Source organism: Sapajus apella, unplaced genomic scaffold (genome assembly GCF_009761245.1).
Source record: "Sapajus apella isolate SASKATOON/1434 unplaced genomic scaffold, GSC_monkey_1.0 scaffold46, whole genome shotgun sequence".
Taxonomy (NCBI): domain Eukaryota; kingdom Metazoa; phylum Chordata; class Mammalia; order Primates; family Cebidae; genus Sapajus; species Sapajus apella.
Window position 1 is genome coordinate 9378269 of NW_022436986.1, and position 21882 is coordinate 9400150.

Here is a 21882-nt window from a genome sequence, read left to right on the forward strand (position 1 = left end):
TGGAACAATCAGCACAGTCATCCTCCCTTCTGAGCCCATGAAAACCAAGGACTTATACCAGACTTGGGCAGATGTTGGGATGACCTGCCCACAGATAGGAGCTACGCACTCTGGGTTTCCTCTCTGCTGAGGGCTGCAGACTCGATGGAACAACCTGCCTGTGGAAAGGAGCTACCCATTTCAGGTCCCCTAAAAGCTGTTCTGTTGCTCAGTAAAGCACCTCTCTGCCTTGCTCACCCTCCAGTTGTCCGTATTCCTCATTCTTGCTAGATGCAGGACAAGAACTTGCGACCCACTAAATGGCAGGAATGAAAGAGCTGTAACACAGACAGGCTAAAACATGCCTTCTGTTTTAGGCATGTTTTAGCCTGTCTGTGTTACAGCTCTTTCATTCTTGAAACACTTACCAAGTTTCAGGAAACAAGGAGGAGAAAATAGAGGAGAGAAGAGGCTTGGCCCTTCAGGAAGCCTAGACCTAGGAGTTACCCAAGTCAGGGCTGTGAGTCCATCTCTGGGGCTCTGTGGTTCCTGGTCTTCCCAAGCTCTGGGCACCACCATGATCCCTGGTACCCACAGTGGAAGCCACTTCTGGTATGCCTGGTCCAGCCATAGCCTCACAGGGAGCTGGCACCCATGTTTGCACGTGAAACTACCCACCCCACTGCAGCCAGCATGCCTGGCTGTACACACTGGCCAGACCCCATGCTCGCTTGCTCATGCGCCTCTCACTGCTCATGCCTGGGTCACCCTTGGCAGGCATGAGATCCAAGCTAGCAGCATGAGCCAAGTGCAGGCTGCCAGGCCTAGTGGGCAGAATGAGCCCAGTGGGCCTGGGCAGAACTCAGGCAACAGTGCCACAGGCCAGAGATTTCTGGCTGGAAGAGTGACACCTGAAGCATCCTGTGACACTCTTGTTCTTCTGGATATTCCAATATTAAATACACCAAAGGAGTACACAAATTCTACCAGAGGACAATCACAACTGCTAAAGAAGAAACTTAGAAATTTGATTTAGAAGCAGATGTTCCTTCGTGGAACATCAAGGAATGGTAGGTTACTAGCTGACAATAAAAATCAAGGGATCAGGGCCTGTCCTTTCAGAAAAACTTTAAATAAACTTATAAATGGGCAATATGACACTGAAAATACAATAGCCAACGATTGTATTTGATGGAAAGGAGCTACCCATTTCATAGAAAGCCCATGAAATAATCCATATTAAAATCTTTGAAAAATATTATGTATCTCATACAAAATAAAAAATAGATTTTTTTCAGAATAAAAGAGGAGTACAAACAAAAAGAATTCCACAAATAACACTAAACTATAATTATTTTCTTAAACAAAGAGCGTATCAATATGGTATGAAACTTTTTTGGTATGAAACTTCTAATTGTATTTTTCCATCGTCATAGATATTGGGCAATCTAATGAGGACAGTCACTGCAGGTCATTTCATTATTTTTATTTTTGTGGATTCTAATTCAGAATTCATTCTAAACTTCAAATGCTGGGAGACAAAACAAAATAAAAATTTTATGGTAGAAGTTTAATAAATGCATGATGATTTTGACACAAAGTATCATGGAGGATGTGCAGGTATATATAAATTTCAAAATAAAGTTAAGAAATTCACTTAGAATATGGCCTGTGTACTTAGCTGTTTCTTTTTTTCATTTTGAAAACCACTTTTTTTTCCTCTTTGTTTTGTGATGGAGTCTCACTCTTTTCTTGCCCGGGCTGGAGGGCAGTGATGCAATCTCAGCTGACTGCAACCTCTGCCTCCTGGGTTCAAGCCATTCTCCTGTCTCAGCCCCTCGAGTAGCTGGGATTACAGGTACACACCACCATGCCCAGCTAATTTTTTGTATTTTTAGTACAGAGGGAGTTTCATCATGTTGGCCAGGCTGTTCTCGAATTCCTGACCTCAGGTGATTCGCCCACCTTGACCTCCCAAAGTGCTGGAATTACAGGCATGAGCTACCCCAGCCAGCAGAAACCCGCTTTTGAATATAAAATTCCTAGCCATGTAAATAACCTGATTTTAGAAAAAATTTTTTTACCTAGTAAAAATGTCACCAACGAAGAAGATTCAAGTCCATAAAATAAGTACTAAACTTTATGTTTCCATGCCACTCCTCTTTAACCAATTTTTGCAGGTACTCATTATTTGATGGGTGATCATAAGGAATTGAAGATGATGGTAAATTAGCAATTGTGGTTGGAAAATAATGCCAATATATCGTAGGCATTCTTCCAATTCTATAAAAATCTGGTCAATATATTGCCAAAAATGACAGTCTGTATCTTGCAAAAGTATATATTCTATGATTATGGACTTGAAAAGGAGAATGCAAACCCATTATTTAAAACTACGCAATCTCTCCTTGTTGATAATTATAAGTAAAAATGTTACTATATGTTAGAATGCACCAGCATTTGATTCGATAAACACATAAAAATAACTAATGATTCTGACAGGGATGAGGCTAAATAACTTTATCTGGTAATAAATGCACTAGGCTACAAAATAAAAATAAAGATCATAAATGTAGGAAAGATAGGAGCTTATCATTGTTGGTAGAAAATAGCATCATATACTTTTCAAAACTCAAAAGGATCAAAAGAAGCATAATAAAATTACAAAATCAGTCCAAGCCTTTGGAATGTGATAAGATAAAATCAGAAAATCAATAGCACCCTTATCCACCAACAAAAACCAGATTTAAATATATAATAAAAATACACAAATCCTCAAAAGTATCAAGTGACAGCAACAGCTAGCTACATAGATAGACAGATTCACGCACATATATATGTATACAGAAATAACCTAATTAAAATGTGCTACATCTAGATGAGTTTCTAAGAAAATTTAATTAGAGTTATAAAAGACTAAAATATATACAGTCGTGTTCTATAATTCAAAATAGGAAGTCTCAAAAGTGTTAACATATTCTTCTTCTAAAATGAAATTGTAGGTTTAATGCACATCTATAGATTATTCAATGAAATATATTTCAGAACTCAGCATATTCTAAAGTTCACATAGAAAATATTGTACTTTGTTTAAGCTGTTCAACTTTTTATATGTTAACAACTCTAAAATTGGGCTGTTATACAATTAATAGAATGTCATAGTTTCGTTGATAGATTTTTTCTTAGTTTTATATAATACAAAAGCTTTTATTATAAAAGCTATCGCATTTATGATGAGACATAGAAATGTAGTTTAAAAGCAAACTATGGAGGGACAGTGGGGGTAGGGAGTTGGGGAGGAATAACATGGGGAGAAATGCTAGATATAAGTGATGGGATGGAGGCAGCAAACCACATTGCCATGTATGTACCTATGCAATAATCCTGCATGTTCTTCACATGTACCCCAGAACCTAAAATGCAATTTTATATATATATATATATATATATATACACATATATATAAAGTATATATATATATATATATGTATATATACATATATATATGGCAAACTAGGAAGTATTTTCTAGAGGAGAAACAATTAGACTAGAATAGTGGGAGTAAGATTATAATTTATTATAAACTGTAAACCTGAAATATTAAAACAATGTAAATGTGTGCCAGACAGAGAGAACACAAAAATAGAACACCTAGAACATATACTAGGATTTTAAGCCTAGTAAATGAAGCATTATTATTTAATTGGAAAATGAAGGGGTATTTCACAGAACATGTTGGAGGAAGTGGTTGTCAGCTTGCAAATAAAACTTAACTTAGCATCTAAATTATATTGCAGATGAATTAGACAGTTAAAATATCTTCACATAAGTTGGACCAAATATATAAATGGAAATAGAATTTTTTTTTGTTTTGTCTGAGACAAAGTCTCACTCTGTCACCCAGGTGGGAGTGCAGTGGACCAATCTCAGCTCACTGCAACTTCCGCCTCCCAGGTTTAAGCAATTCTCCTGCCTCCGCCTCCTGAGTAGCTGGGACTACAGGTGCACACCACCATGCTCAAATAATTTTTTGTATTTTAGTAGAGACAGGATTTCATCATGTTGCCAAGGTTGGTCTTGAACTCCTGAGTGCGCGCAATCTGCCTGACTTAGCCTCCCGACGTGCTAGGAATATAGGCATAAGCCTTTGCGCCCGGCTTCACAAATGGTTTTAACTTCAATAATGAAGATAATTAGGCCGGGCGCGGTGGCTCACGCTTGTAATCCCAGCACTTTGGGAGGCCGAGGCGGGTGGATCACGAGGTCAAGAGATCGAGACCATCCTGGTCAACATGGTGAAATCCCGTCTCTACTAAAAATACAAAAAATTAGCTGGGCATGGTGGCGCGTGCCTGTAATCCCAGCTACTCAGGAGGCTGAGGCAGGAGAATTGCCTGAACCCAGGAGGCGGAGGTTGTGGTGAGCCGAGATTGCGCCATTGCACTCCAGCCTGGGTAACAAGAGCGAAACTCCGTCTCCAAAAACAAAAAAAAAAAAAAAAAAAAAAAAAAAAAAAACTGCAGAGAAGTATGATACCTTTTTCTGTATATAGTGTTTATGTTTTTGATTGTGGCACTTCCATATATATGGAAGAGTGTATTTATTTCCACAATTTAAATGATAAAGACACCCCCTAGCTTTATAAAAATAGCATTGCCAGGACCTCAATGACCCTTAGATGCCTTTCTAGATCTCACAATCTCCTAGAGGCAAAGATTTCTCAGTCTGATAACTATTCCCATGCATTCCTTAATAGTTTTACATATAGTGCATCTTCATTATTTTCAGATTCCACATTTGCAAATTTGCCTACTTACTAAATTTTATTTGTAATCTCTAAATCAAATGTCAGTGCACTTTTGTGGTCAACTGCAGACATGCGCAGAGTGATAAATTTGAGCCGCCTGGCACACATGTTCCCAGGTGAGGCTGAACAAGAAAATGTTCTGCATTCTTGTTTTGGTTCTCATGCTATAAACAGGTGTCCATTTCACAGCCTATTTAGTGCCAAATTTTACATATTTGTGTGAAGTTTTACTATTGGTGATTTTGCTATTTAAAAGAGCCCCAAGCATAATGTTAAAGTGCTGTTTAGTGTTCCTAAGCATATGGTTGATAGGTAAGTTTCCTTCCTGCCTAAGTTATAGTGCTGTTGACTGTGAGTTCCACTTTAAATAATTAAATCAAATAGACATAAAACATGGTTATGTACTGATTAGCAGACAAATGCTGTGACTGGAGGTTCACAGAGCCTCACCCTATAGGCCCAATAGGAGCAGTGTTTCAGTAAAAACCAATTCATTGTAGGAAAATTCATAGAATATTAAAACTATGATGAATGGCGGCCAACTGTACATATTTACAAGTCAACATAATGCCCAGTTGTCACTGTTTCATTTTTATACTTATCTTTTCATAATGTATGTATTCTGTAATTTGCTTGTTTGCTAAATGTTATTTTTGTGACATTTGTCAATGTTGAAAGATGCAAGTTATTAAAATACTGTTGCATAAACCTTTGATTTAATATACTATACTTTGTATATTAAATTAACCCTGCTACAGAAGAATGAAACTGAACTCCTACCTATTACCATATACAAAAATTAACTCAAGATGGATTAAAGACTTAAATGTAAGACATCAAGCTATACAAATCTCAGAAGAAAACCTAGGAAATATGCTTTTCACTATTGGCCTTGGTAAAGAATTACTGACAAACACAAAAATTGCTAAGTAGGACCTAATTAAACTAAAGAGCTTCTGCACTGCAAGGGAAACTATCAGTGAAGTAAACAGACAACCTACAGAGTGGGTGAAAATAGTCAGAAATTATGAATCTGACAAAGATCAAATGTCCAGATCTATAAGGAACATGAATCTATAAGGAACATAAATTAACAAGCCAAAAACAATCTCATTTAAAATTTTGCAAGAGACATGAACAGACACTTCTCACAAGAAGACATTCAAGCAGTCAACAAACATATAAAAAATGTTCATCACTAAGCATCAGAGAAATGCAAACCAAAGCCAAAATGAGATTCCATCCCACACCAGTCAGAATGGTTTCTTGTTAAAAAGTTAAAAATAACAGATATTGGTGAAGCTGTAGAGAAAAGGGAATGCTTATATACTGTTGGTGGAAAAGTAAATTAGTTCAGCCACTGTGGAGAGTCTTTTGGAGAGTTCTTAAATAATTTTGAATTAAACTACCATTTAACCCAGCATTCTAATTACTGGATATATATCCAAAGGAGAATACTTAATACTATCAAAAAGTCACATGTGGTCAAGCATGGGGTCTCTCACCAATACGCCCAACACTTTGGCAAGCTAAGATAGGGTGATGGCTTGAGGCCAGGAGTTTGAGACCAGCCTGGGCAACATGGCAAGACTCTGTCTCTACAAAAAATTTTAAAAAATAACTGGACTTGGTGGCACATGCCTGTAGACCTAGGTCCGTGGGAGACTGAGGCAGGAGAATCTCTTGAGCCCAGGAGGTTGAGACTGATGGGAGCCATGTTTTTATTACCACACTCCAGCCTGGGTGACAGAAAGAAATTCTATCTCAAAAATAAAAATAAAAGAAAGACACATGCAACCTTATGTTCACTGCAGCACTATTCACAATAGCGAAGACATAGAATCAACCCATGTACAATGGTGGAACGAATAAAGACAATGTGATATATATACACTATGGAATATTACACTGCCATTAAAAAAACAATTTTTTTTTTTTGCAGCATGAATGTAGCCATAGGCCATTATCCCAAGCAAACTAACACAGAAACAGAAAGCTAAATATCAAATATTATTTCTTATACCATTGGGTATACATGGACATAAACAGAGGAACAATACACACTGGGAAATCCAAAAGGGGACAGGGAAGGAGGAGGTCAACGGTTAAAAAACTAGCTATTGGTTATTATATTTACTTCCCTAGTGAGGGGTTCAGTCATACTCCAAACCCCAGCATCATACAATATACCTTGGCAGCCATCAAGGCCTAATATCCCAATATCTGCACATGTAGCCCCAGAATATAAAAGTTGCAAAAGAAAAAAAATTATTAATTAATGAAATATAGTGCTATGTTTATGGACTTTGGGTTGTTTCTAGATGTTTGCAAATAGAAACAATATTTCTCTAAAAACTTTTGCAGCTACAATAAGTTTCTTCATCCTGTATATCTAAGAGGGGCAGTGCTGGTCCAAGGGTTTTTGTATATTTAACTGAGTGAATTTATCAATAGTTGGTGTGTTATCATTATTCCAAAAAATTCAATAAAATTTCAAGCCAATGCTATTTCCCTTTACCTATGACTATATTCAATTAAATCCTAATTATTCTATGTGATTCAGAGACTAAGAGCATCAGATCACTTGGAAGCTGGTTAAAAATGAAGAATATCAAGATATACATTATTAAATCAGAATTCAGATTTTTACACAATCTTTATTCTGTCATAATTCCTAGGTGATTCATATGCACATTACATTTTTGGAAGCACTGATATGAATGAAATGCTAGATATTCTTTTCAAATTTTAGAACCCAAAGGAGAACATGTATAACATAGGACACATACTAGAAATATAAAGCATGGGAATGTTTGATTTACAATTTCATAAAATTTAAAATATGGTTAATAAATATACAATGTCATGTTATATAAGATGTTGTATTAATATGCCATCATTTAATAAACACTATGATGTTGTTGCTTATAAGCTACATTATACTTTTAAAATATCACACTATATGTAATATTTTATATTAGTTTTCTTGCTAAATATGCACATATTCTCTGTTCATCATTGTGTCTATGTAACAATCTGATATATAAACAATATTTATTATTCCATAAAATTAGGAATTAGTCAGGCCTAGGATAAAATTTCAGTTTTGTCATTTACTAGCAGTGAGACCTTAGCTAGCTAGTTGAGCAATTTACTCTTCTTGTGTAAATTCCAATTTTATTTTCTAAAAAGTGGCAATAATGCCCACCTCATAGGATTGTTGAGAAAAATAAGGAAGATATTATATAAAAAGTGACTTCCAGAAACTAGGAATTAAAACTGTATTTACTTTCCCTTGATATATTATACAAAGAAGTCAAAATATATTATACTTTTCCTTCCTAAAATTGAAACTAGACTAATGTATTACTTAAATTATGCATTGCAGTGAATAATCCCCCAAAGTATTTGGAGTTATATTTTCACAACCAAAAAATATATTTAATCAAAACATAGAACAACAAAAGAAGAATTAGAGAAAACAGATTTTCATTTCTTAAAATGTTATTTTTTTCAATGTCAAAATTCAAGTTCTCACTAATATGAGAATCCCGAACTATACAAATTGTCAGTGAGATAACTTTGTTCCTCTGTTAAATTATTTCAGTGGTGCATGTAAAATGCCATTAATTTTGTCAATTGATTAGAACTTAAATAAGAGGCAGCTGTTTCTCTGTATGATTTTTAGAGCATGCAGAGATTTAAAAATAAATCTTACTCCAATCAGATTTCTTATAATGCTAAGGGTTTTATTCTTGAATAAAACTACTGACCCTCTTTGTTGTGTGACCAGCATTAAAAAGTAATGGATTTTGGTTTTGGTTGATTTGTTTATTTTTTAATTCCAAGGCAGGGATGTTTAAGTATTATTTAAAACCCTCAGAAATGTAGAAAATGTATTCTAAGTCCTTAATTCTACTGCTGCTATCTTGGCTAGAAAAAGTGATGTGTATATCAGGAAATAGGAGTGAACTTTCTTATCCCTATTTTGTCCTTCAACAGCCTCCAGAGGCAAAAGTTGCTTTTCTCTAATATTGGATTTTAAAGGTCACTTTTTATTTTATAGCTCTAGGTTGGTTTTTACTCCTAGGTATTTTACATGACCCATGGTAAATTAGACTCTAACCTGTGCTGAAGGACGGACTATGACTGTGTCTAATATCCCAGAACTGTATACTCACTTGGGAGTGAATACTTTGAAACTGCCTTAACAAAGTCTTGTGGTAATCCTTTAGATTGACACTTAAGACAGTATATTATGGTATCAAAAGTTAGACTTTCAGATGAAACAAACATGGGGTATAATTTCAAAACAGCTATTAACTATTTAACATTGGTGAAGTTGCTTAATCTATGGATATCTGGTATATTTTCTCTAAAACTGAGATAAGATTGTTCTATATTATGGAGTGGTTCCAAGTGAGAAAACACATCAATGAATTTAGCAAAAACGATTGATATATAAAAAGCACCAACAAATATTTATTAAATCAGACCATATTTTATTACACATTAAAATCATTAAACATATAAAAGCATATATTGAGAAAAAGTCAATAGTAGCATTTTAAGTTTCATTTTAAAATTATGTAAACAATAAAGTTCAGAACAAATACCTTATTTAAATGAGAGAGACGGCAGAGAAAAAAATTCTCTAATTTCACCTTTTAGAAAGTAACTGAAATCAAACTTAATGATAACAAGCATTTACCTACTATTAGGGTACATACTTAAAATAAATATATACACCCTACAGCCTTGTAGTTAGGTAGATGTTATTTCCCATGTTGTTTGGGTACATACTTAAAATAAATATATAAACCCTACAGCCTTGTAGTCAGGTAGATTTTATTTCCCATGTTGTTTAAGGTGTGATAGATCACTTGTATATTTCAACGCTGGGAACACTTGCTTGTAATTCCTAACAAATTGTTAATATTTAACTTAATGGTGAGTGTATACCTGCTACTCGGCAAATGCCTTTTTGAATGAATTAATGATCAAATTATAAAGCTATTAATTATTGCATAGACATGTAACTTTTGAAAAACTAGCTTTACTCAAAGACTGATCATATATCTATTTTTGACCAAATAACTTTAAAAAGAACCCAGGAAATATTTCCTTAATTAGAGTTGTAAGTCAAAAATATAACGAATGAAATTTTCTAGAAGGAAATATTGAAACTATCACAAACCTATAATAACAAAAAGTATTCAGTGTATTTTCTTCTTATTAAAAGCACTATAAGCCATATACTGATTCCTTAAAAGATAAATGAGAGTATCCTTTTACCAACTGATGTATCCAATTAGCTAAGATATAAACAAGTTCCTTACATGAAGTTTCTACATCATAAAGAGAAGAATAGGAAAAGTGTGAAAATAAACTTAAAAGAAAAAAGTTTACTCAGATTATCCCAACTCACAGTCTAAAGGGAATATTGCCCAAGGAGACATTGTTCCCAGTCACCACTTTGGCATTATTTGAAAAGTCGAGATGTTCATTCACTTATAATCAAAATAAACTATATTTTTAATGAATCCTACAGTCTTTGGACAGCAGCAAATCATTTTGTCAGAAATTTAGATTTGATTTCTCATCAGCATGCCCACAAACACACCCACACACCCACCCCCCCGCCCACACGCACACCCGCACACCCCTAAAGGAATTTAAAGTTTGTAAAAAGAGATACTAGTATAAAGAGCAAGTGCATTTAAATAATTTAGAACATATATAAAACCATCTACACATTAGTAACATTATATTTAAAAAGAAAGCAATCAACTTCCACTGCAAGAAAGTGGAAATTGATTTCCCAAACATCCATGCTAAGTAAAACCAAAATCTTTGCACATTATATACAAAACAAATATAGAAAGGCTCTGAAAGTTGGGAAGAAGGCTGAGAGCAAAGGTCCATGGGACCTAAGAAACAACACAGTTGGGAGTTTCCTGGGTTTTTATTTGGCCACATATAGCCCAGACATAGATCTGAAGAATTCCTAAAATATCAAAACAAAAAACCCACAAATACCCCAAAGGACTAAGGAAGGGGCAATCTGGCAAGACAGGAAAATTTTAGATATTTTCTATATACCTGTCCAACACCACAAAGAAAAATGTGTCCCCACCCTTCCAACACCTGCAAATGCCAAGTGGACCTTGAACTTTTACCCTTACCAGGCTATGGGTTGCCTACCTTCTCACTGGGGTGAGGTAGGAGAAGGCCTAGTTAGGAAGCTTGAATTTTCAGTTTTACTGGGCAGTAACAACACTATGCAATGAAAACCATGTGGGCAACTTGGATTTCTACCCTCATCCAGCAGTAAGAAGGTGCCCCTCTGCTTTCATGCTGGGTGTGTTTCAGAGAAGACCTAGTAAAGAATCAGAGCTTTCCACAGTCAAACAGTTACAAGGACAATGCCCATGGTGTCAACAAGACCATAAGTAGAAAAGTAACAAGATATTCCTACCTATCACAGTCAAGATATTATCCATGGAGGTCTAGTGGAAAGCCAGAACTCCCACTCCTGCGCTGAATAATGAAGAGCCTCTTAACCCCACTGGAGTCAACAGAGGCTGAGTGGGAACTTGGACTTTTATCCCATACCTAGCAATAATAGGCATGCTCCCACTTTCTCAGCTACAACAGTGTCAGAGAAAAACAGATCTAATATCAAATATTTTGGATATGTTGCAGAGTTTTATAATGTCTGGAATAAAAAAGTATCTGTCATATTGGAAACAAAATTGTAACTTGAATAAAAAATACACCAACATGTAGATTAAAAAAAAAAAGATGTTAGAATTGTCTGAAAAAGATTTTAGAGCAGTATCATAGTCTGTTCAGATTGCTATAGTGGCTTCTAACCAACAAACATTTATTTCTAATAATTCTGGAGGTTGCAAAGTCCAAGATCACGACACTGACAGATTCAGTCTCTGGAAATGTTCCACTGCAAGAAAATGGAAATCGATTTCTATTGCTGATAAATGGCACCTGCGCACTGCATCCTGACACAATAGAATGGGCAAGGCAGCTCTCTAGGGTCTCTTTTATAATGGCACTAACCCCATCATGTGCACTCCAGCCTCATGATCTAACCACCTTCCAAAGGCTCCACCTCTTAATCCATCAGCCATCCATTCAACATATGAATTTTGGGGGACCACAAACAAGATGATGGCAAGCAGCCATCATAAAAGTCATTCAACAAACAAATATGCATGTACTGGAACAAATTTAAAAACAGAAACTTTTAGCAATAAAATATTGTCTCAATAGAGAAATAGGACACCAGGAACAACCAAATGGAAATTTCAAAACTGAAAAAGACGCTGACCAAAATGAAACACTCAACGAAAGGTGCGAACAGCACAATTGAGGCTACAAAATAGCAAATAAGTGAAGATAGGACAACAGAAATCACTCAATCTGAGCAATGGACAGAAAACAGACTGCAAAAAGAAATGAACAGAACCTCACGGGCAGAGACGGAGTATATTAGAAACCTACAGATTCAAGAAGCTTTATTTTAAACAGGATAAACACAATGAGATCACTGCAAGACACATCATAGTCAAACTTGTGAAAACTAAATACAAAGAAAATAGCTTGAAAACAGTGAAAACTCTTACCTAGAAAACATTCAAATGACATTGGATTTCTCATCATAAACCATGAAGGCCAGAAAGAAGTGGCACCATATGTTTTATTATTTTATAATATAAAGAAAATATTTAAGACAATTATATAATAAATAAGGGACATAAAAGGGGGCAATATTTGTACAATGTATACTTCAAACTAGAAGTATACATTTTTTTTTGGCATGAAATACCTTTATTTATATATTTATATTTTTGGCAGTGGTACTACACGCATTTTGAACCCAAACTTGAAGTGTTAGAGTGACGCCTGTGTAGTGAACAACACTGCACGTTGCCTTTCTCATTGGGCCAGCCATTGGGTATGATGATGCAGTCAGAACCATGCCTTGGGATTTTCCTAGTGTTTTTCCCTTATCTGTTTTCGTTTTCTTCACAGCATCACTTTGAGGTAGGTTTAGGAGAGGCAGTGTCATCTTTATTTTATACATGAGGACACTGAGGAACGACCATTAGGTATCTTGCCAGAGGTCACAGAGCCAGGTACACAGCTACAAGTGGAACCCAGGGCATCTCCATCCCAGCTGAGGGTTCTATTATATACTAGTGTATATATGAGTAAATACTCATTGTATTTTTTGATTATTGTCATAATCAAACCAGTTGATTATGACAAATTACGTACAGCCATGCACTGCATAAGAATGTGTCAGTCTGCAATGGACTGCATAAATAACAATGGGCCCATAAGATGATAATGGAACTGAAAAATTCCTATCGCCTAGTGATACTGTAGCCATCATAACATCATACTGCAATGTATTAATCATGTTTATGAGTGATGCTGGTGTAAACAACCTACTGCAGCCTACTGTACTGCCAGTTGTATAAAAGTATCACCCCTAGTATTATGTACACTGCATACTTGAAATTGCTAAGAAATAACTATCTTACTGGCTTATGTATTTACTATACTAAAATGTTTATCATTATTTAAGAATGTACTCTTTCTACTTGTTAAAAAAAATTATATAGCCTCAGGCAGGTCATTCAGGAGGTATTCCCCAAGAAGGTATTGTTATCATAAAATATGACAACTCTAGGTATGCTATTGCCCCTGAAGACTGTCCAGTGAGACAAGACGTGGAGGTAGAAGATGGTGATATTGATGATCCTGACCCCCTGTAGGCCTAGGCTAATGTGTGTGCTTGTGTCTTGGCTCCTAACAGAAGGCTGAAATAGTAAAAATTAAAATAAAAACATCTTTAAGTAAAAACATACTTATCAAATAAGAATATTAAATAAAAAAATTGCACATCTGTATAATGTGCTTGTGCTTTAAGATAAGCGTTATTACAAAAACATAAAAATGTTTTAAAAAGTTCATAAAGTAAAAAAGTGACAGTAAGCTAAGGTTAATTCATCAAGACAAATTGAAGACAAATCTTCTTATAAATTTAGTGTAGCCTAAGTGTAGAGTGTTTATAAAGTCCACAGTAGTGTATAGTAATGTCCTAGGCCCTCACATTCACTCACCACTCACTCACCAACTCACCCAGAACAACTTCCAGTACTGTAAGTTCCATTCATGGTAAGCACCTTTTAGAGGTGTACCAGTGTTTATCTTTTATACAATATGTTAGTGTACATTTTCGACATTTAGATCTGTCTAGGTACAGAAATACCATTGTTTTACAGTTCTGTATAATATTCAGTACAGTAACATGCTGCACAGGTTTGTAGCTTAGGAGCAGTAGGCTATATACAATACAGTCTCATATAGCCTGAACATCTCCAAACATTTGGAAACTAAATTGCACACTTCTAAATATTCCATTGATCAAAAGATACTATTAAGGAATATTTTAAAATGCACTGAAAGAAACCAAAATGAAAAGTTAATGTATCAAAATTTGTGAGACAAGGTTAAAGTAAGGCTGAAATGGAACTTTATAGCATGAAATATGCACATAGAAGACAAGAAAAAATCCAAGTCAATAATCTAAACTCCCACATTGAAACCTAGAAAAAAAAAGGAATACAATAAACCTAAAACCAGCAGAAGGAAATAGATAGCAAAGATTAAAGCAGAAAACGATGAAATTTAAAAGAACAAAACAATAGAGAAAACAATTGAAACATATTACTGGTTATTTGAAAGGATTAATAACATTGACAAATCTCTAGCAATATGAAAAAAAAAAAGATAAATTACCCATTTAATGAGTGTAGATTGCAACCACAGACCTCACCAAACTCAAAAGTTAAATAAGGAAATGAAAGCACAACTCTACATAAATATTTTTTTCAGCTTAGAATATACCAATATTTAAAAAGAACTACAATAATTTACCTAAAATGAAATAGATAATTTTAATAGTTGTATAAGTATCAAGGAATTTTAATTTAGAATTTAGCCTTTTCCCTAATAAAAAAGAAATCCCAGCCAAAATGATTTCAGTAGAGAATTCCATCAAAGGTTTTTTGTTTTGTTTTGTTTTGTTTTATGATAGCAATTCTACACAATATTTTCCACAAAATGGAAGGGGAGAGACACTTCCAAATTTATTTATTTTATAAAACAAGTATTACCCATGTATGGGTCAGCATAAAAACTCGAGACACACAAAAGAAACAGGGGAGACTAATACATTGATTAAAATGGTCTGCGTCTTGCCTGCATCAATATCAATACCCAGGTTGTGACACTGTACCATAGTTCTGCAAGTTATTAGAACTGAGTGAAACTAGGTAAAGGATACATGGGATCAACCTCTATCATTTCTTAAGATAGAATGTATGTATATTAGTCTGTTCTCCTACTGCTATGAAAAAATACTGGCCACTGGGTTACTTATAAAGAAAAGAGGTTTAATTGACTCACAGTTTCTCATGGCTGGGGAGGTCTCGGGAAACGTACAATCATGGCAAAATGCACCCCTTCACAACGTGGCAGAAAAGAGAATGAGTGCGGAGCAAAGCCCGCACTCATTAGGAAAGCCCCTGATAAACCATTCGGTCTCGTGATAACTCACTATCATAAGAACAGCCTGAGGAAAACCACCCCCGTGATTCAATGATCTCCACCTGGTCTTGCCCTTGACATATGGGGATTGTTACAATTCAAGATGAGATTTAGATGAGATTTAGCCAAAAGTCATGTCCTAAGGTAACTCAGGTTATTGAGTTACTTAAATTAACTCAAAATATTAGGTTGGTGCAAACAGAATTGTGGTTTTTGCATTGTTAAAATTTGTCATTTGATATTGGAATATATTCTTAAATAAATTGGTTATCTTAAACATCATTTTAATGTGCATTTCTCACTTTATGTTCTTTTGCTGATGACTTATTACTTGCTGTTTATTTTATATTTAGTTTAGATTATGGAAATGATGTTAGGCAAAAAGCAAATTCCAGCGATTTTCTTATTTGAATTCAAAATGGATTGTAGAGTAGCAGAGACAAAATTGCAACACCGATAATGCATTAGGCCCAGAATCTGCTAATAAACTTACAGGGCAGTGGTGGGTGAAGAAGTTTTGCAAAGATTAGAGCTCTAAAAATGAGGAGTGTAGTGGCTGCCATCAGAAGTTGAGAACAACCAGATGAGAGCAATTATCGAAGTTGATCCTCTTACAACTATATTTAGCGAATACATCCATATTTAGCAGGTAGAGTGTCCAAGAGAGTCATGTGCTGGTCACCAATGAGATGCAAATCACTCCTCACAAACTTATTTTTTAAGCTTTTCAGAACACAATTTCCCATTCCAGAGTTAAGAGCAGAAGGACAATGTAGAAAAACTAAACTAGGACCAATTATCCAATTATCTTTACCTTTAGGAATCACTATTTACTTTGCTAGAGGTTTTTTTTTTTGTTTTTTGTTTTTATTTTGAGATGGAGTCTCGCTGTGGCCCAGGCTACAGTGCAGTGGCGTGATGTCGGCTCACTGCAACCTCCACCTCCCAGGTTCTTGCAATTATCCTGCCTCAGCCTCTCAAGTAGCTGGGAATACAGGCACACGCCTCCAGGCCTGGCTAACTTTTTGTATTTTAGTAGAGACGGGGATTTCACCATGTTGCCCAAGCTGGTCTCGAACTCCTGAGCTCAGGCAATCCACCCACTTCAGCCTTCCAAAGTGCTGGGATTACAGGTGTGAGCCACTGGGCCAGACCTTGCTAGAGGTTTAATTCCCCACTGCTTCTGTCACTTTTTGTAGACCTGGTGGTCAGAAACTATATTTTCCTCTACCAAATATGTTAGTTTAATATATAAAATAAAATAGTCCATAACATATCTTATACATCAATGACAGATATATTTTTAATGTTGTTTGGTGAGCAGGCCTAACATGTGATTTAGGCCTACTCACAAAACAACATTAAAAATATATCTGTGTAATATATATCTGTAACATATCTGTGTAATAAAAATTTCATTACACACCTTCAAATATTGTACACCTTCAAATAAAACAAGGGTAGAAAACTAATCCATATGACTTATAAATTTGTCCCTTCATGATTAACCTAGTCTTGGGGCTTAGTAAGGATTCCATAAATATTTTGACTGAATGATTGATGATATTATCTAAAATGTTGTAAGATTTTGTTAGCTGCATAAGATAAAATTGCCAGAATATTTCCTGCTCTCCAGTTTGACAAGACCATTTGTATTCATAGTAGAAGACCAAAAATGAATGTCACTTATGTAAACTTTGCAGATTTGATATAACCAATATGCTTTTAGATGGCCAAATATTCCATACTTTAAAAAAAATGTACACTTTGGCTCAATGCGGTGGCTTATCTCTGGAATCCAAGAACTTTGGGAGGCCGAGGCGAGCAGATCACAAGGACAAGAAATAGAGACCATCCTGGCCAACATGGTGAAACCCCATCTCTACTAATAATACGAAAATTAGCTGAGCGTGGTAGCATGCACCTGTAGTCCCAGCTACTCAGGAGGCTGAGGCAGGAGAATCGCTTGAACCTGGGAGGCAAAGGTTGCAATGAGCCGAGATTGAGCCACTGCACTCCAGCTTGGCAATAGGATGAGACTCCATCTCAAAAAATACTTTAAAAGGACTAAGAATGAAAATACTTCTATGTCTAAATATGCCTATAGGTCTAAATAGCAAAAGCAATTTCAGACCAAGGACAAGTAAGCTTTAGTTAGGATTATGACTAATTCCTCATTTTTTTTTTTTTTTTTTGCTCCTTCCTGGTGTTACCAATGAGCCTAGCTTCAGAATGCATTTTAAAACTTTTATTCTTGTCTACCGTTTTAGCTTCGAAATGTACTTTGAAACTCCTTGTTTCCCTCCCTTCCCACTAGACACTCTCTTGTACTGTGCTAACGTAACTAAATATATGCTTGCTTAGAGATTGCTTAGGATAGCAGGGGCTAATCCTGAAATAAACCAGGCCTGGAGACTCAGCTGCAGAATTCTTACCCATCTAGGGATAACCTTAAGATGGTTCATCTGTAACCCAGCCATTGTTAAGATGGCACCTGTCTGATTCCAGGTTAACAATAACTCGACACAGCCATCAGAACAGGACACACAGAACCTGTGCCCTGCCCCACTCCTACATTTCCATTGGAGGTTTTCTTCCTTATACCCCCTCACTTAGCCTAAAATTTGAGATGGTTTCTTGGAGGATTTACCCTGAGCATCTCCTCAACTCTGGCATTTGATAAAGTTGCTTTTCTTTCACCACACCTCACCTCTTGTGTATTCAGCTTCTCAGATGGTAAGCTGCCACGCTTGTGTTCCATTTTACCAGTAATCAGGTTCCCTAATGCTTTCCATCTAGCTGTTTATCCAGAGGCTTGGAGCCATCTTATTTTATGAAGTCGATTACTTTTTGTCCTGAGGAGTAACCCACCCTGATACCATCAACTGAGCCTCATAGAGAGAAACTATTGAGCTAATTAAACCACATCTCTAGTGGTTACTAGTGATTTAATGGGCTTATTTTCCCAAATAACATATTTGCATCTTAATAGAAAAATAAAATGTCTTAGTGAAGAAATAAGTCCTGTAATGGTTTCAGCTAGATTATGAATGCTAATCTACTTTAAATTAAAGTTCCTGGGAAAGATATAATTGTATTTATTGAACAGAAAAATGTTATTCATAATTATTTCAAAAACATTTGGGGAAGCCCATTCCTTCATGTAGTCATTCCAATTAAAGCGTGGGTCCAAACATCTCGGCAAAATTTGTTTATTCAATCTAGGCCAAATAACATATATGAAGTAAAAATTTGGGGAGAATGAAGCTGTATTATAAGCAATTAGTAGTTGAGTTAAAGTTATCACTTATTATACCTTTGTCTTTTCATTCTTGATTTTCAATTTTATCCATTCCTTTGTTTCACTTTTGTAGGCTCATTAAAATTGACATACGATGAATTTTATGTATTTAACAGTTATAGTTTGATGAGGTTTGATATAATCTATATACCTGTGAAATCATTATTAGGAACAACATACTCATCACTTATAAAATTTCCATGTGCTCTTTTGTAATCTGTTCCCCTTCTTTCTACCCCTATCAAAAATTGTCTGATATCTACTAATCTGCTGTGTCACTAGAGATTATTTTGCATTTTCCAAGTTTTCTCCAAAATAGAATCAGACAGTATAATAGGTTTTGGCTAAATAATCTTACTCAGCACAATTATTTTGCGTTTTATTCATACTGTTTTATGTAACACTAGCTTATTCCTTTGTGTGGCTGATTTTCATTTCATTTTATCAATATATTGCAGGACTTCCTCCTTAGTTCAGCTAAAAACGAAGTTCTTATCACACGACTAGGAAAGATTAGGCTACAGACCCTTTGAAGGGTGAAGGGGTTACATAATTTAGTGGGCAAAAAGGAAAAACAACACAGAAAAAAGAAAGTGGTTCCTGTTAACAGGCCCCCATCTCACAGATAGAATCCCAGGTTACTAAACAGGATCAGGAGAGGCCAGGCTCCTCCTGTCTGCAAATGGCATAAACTTCCCTAGGCTCTACCTCATCCTCGCAGTTTGCAGACCAGCTGAAGATTCTCCAGAGAGCCCCTTTTGCTTGGCTGTCTCATTTCCTCCTCTAAAGAAATACATCCAACTGCCATTAGACCAAGGATAAGGATAGGGCTAAAGATCAATCTTAACTGCTTACTGCTGACAGGGGGCGCTGTTTTGGGGAAAACAGCAGTCAGATCTCCCCCAAAGCCCTATCTAAGGGTTCTCAGAAGAAGGGATCATTGTCTGAGGCTCCAATTGCATGACCATTTTGAGCCTGATGGCCTGAAGGTGAGATGAGACAAACTGGATTATTAGAAAACATGTATCAAAATGAAACAAGAGCAGGGGTAGGGTAAGAACGGCTCAAAAATCCAAAGGCTTTTTACCCGTTTGCACAGGGAGAAGGAGACCAAAGGCCCAACTGGAAAAAAAAAATAAAATACCTTTTACCCTTTTGCTGGCATCTTGGGCTTCTGGGTTCCCTTCCCCTGAGCCCCATCCTAAGCCAACCAGTTTAAGGTTTGGGAAATTAACTATTCTCAGTTTGGATGATGCATCTGAGGGGAGTGTCTTATAGTATGGAAACACAATTACCTGTCAGTGAAGAGGAGAAAGGAAAAAAAAAAAAGACTTTTTTTTCAAAGGAGTCCCAGGGTTCAGGATGCATTTGATAGGGGTCCAGACTGAAGACCAATACGATTAGAAAGAGGGAGCAGGCATCCCTGGCTTCTTTCTCTTTCTGGCAAATACCTAAGGTACATGAGGGAGGGAGAGTAAGGCATTCATTTTTCTTTCCTCTCTCCTTGTATCCCCAACTCTGGACAATCACTACAGGGTGCCACTCATGGGTGTTAAAGCAGCTTTCATCCATGTTAACAGGAAGGCCTGGGGGCGGGAGTATCCACTTTCACACACTTATGCCCTATCTCTCCTGCTGTCAGTAGCCTTCAGTTGCCTAGACCTCATTTATGCCTAGGATTCTAGATTGACCTTTATCCATGAAGCCATAAAATAGAAAGTGTGGCTTAATGGGCAGGAAACAGCCACACTCACCTGCACTGTGCCTCTTAATTTTCATTATGGTCTGTCTCTGGATCCCTCAGATCCATTTTTCCTTAGCTTTGACCTGAACCTTAAAACTGAGTTTGGGACAAAAATATGTCTCAGGTTAGGGGTTGCATGGACTCCTTAGCATAAGCCAAATGGTAAGGTGAAGCTGAGGAATCGAGTCCACCTCCACCAAGGGAGAGAAAAGGATGTCTTGTGACATGCCCAACCAGATAACTGGTAGCTATAGTTATGTTTGCTAGGATTTGGGTGCATGGTGCTTGGGCTTTGGTTAGCTCCCTTGGTCTCACTTTCCCAAAAAGAGAACCTACAGGTGATGGGGACCCAACTTATTCCCTTTATCTGGTAGGATTTGCAGGATAATTGCTCAAAACTAGAATATTGATCCATATTTCTACATTATCCATCTATTTTGTTCCTCTGAGCTGCAACCAGAGATTGCTGGTTGCTTCACAGGAACAAGTAGGGTTCATCTAAAAATGTAGTCAAAAATGTAAAAACAACCAATGAATTTAGAATTTAATGACAAATATCTAAGTTTTGAAACATAATTTCTCTCCATTTCTTTCTCTCTCTTTTATTAAAAGACAAATCATGATAGGACTGAGTTGTTTGCAAAATAGACTTTAGTCTTATACTTGGCCTGATTATTTACAAAAAGTGCAGCAAGAATAACTATCTCTACATAGGCCTTGTCAATTGACTTTGATGGAAATCTGTTCTACAAGGAATCTTAGATAAGATATTTTAAAGTCAAGCCCATCCATGCATTTCTATTTTCAAATATTTGTGAGTTGGGTGATCCTCTCCTCTTAGATTGCAAGATAGATTTGGAGCTCTTGGGCCTGTTAGAAAGTAACATTCTTTACTGACCACAGGTCAGGAACTCTGTACAGGGACTGTGTAGATGAGGGTATGAGACCAGTTTCCCCATGGGGCTTTATATCAGCTCTGCAAGTCAAGCTTGACTCCTAAAGGGAAGTGTACTCTTCCACTCAAAGCTCTGGTAAAACAACAGATTTCTCCAATTGTGTTCTGTTGCAAAAGAAAATGGACTCTTATTGCACTGATGCAAACAGCTATATTGCCATGAGTTAAGAATACTCACAGATAATTTTCAAAGTCTAGAGGAACCTGGCAGAAAGAAACAAACATGCTCCAAATTTTGTTCACAGGAGTATATCTAACTGAATTATTAAATGCTGTAAATAGTAAAAATAAGTTTTATTGACTCTGAAGAACAAAACAATGATAAGGAATATTTCAAGCAAAAGTCAAAAAGATTGCTTCAGCTTTCTGTGTTCAGTCAGTTAGCTCTTGTTTTGCTTGATATTCATGAACATTTCATCTCTTCATGAGTCCTGTACATTTTTCCTTTATTCCAATAT

General features: G+C 36.1%; 1 long non-coding RNA gene across 1 annotated transcript; it reads right to left on the bottom strand.

Moving 5' to 3' along the window:
* Positions 1-254: 254 nt before the first annotated feature.
* Positions 255-21165, bottom strand: LOC116524906. The gene is made up of 3 exons (XR_004257519.1): positions 21084-21165; positions 4793-4795; positions 255-266 (listed from the first exon to the last, which is right to left on the bottom strand). It is a non-coding gene; the product is annotated as an uncharacterized LOC116524906 (long non-coding RNA).
* Between the last annotated feature and the right edge of the window lie 717 nt (positions 21166-21882).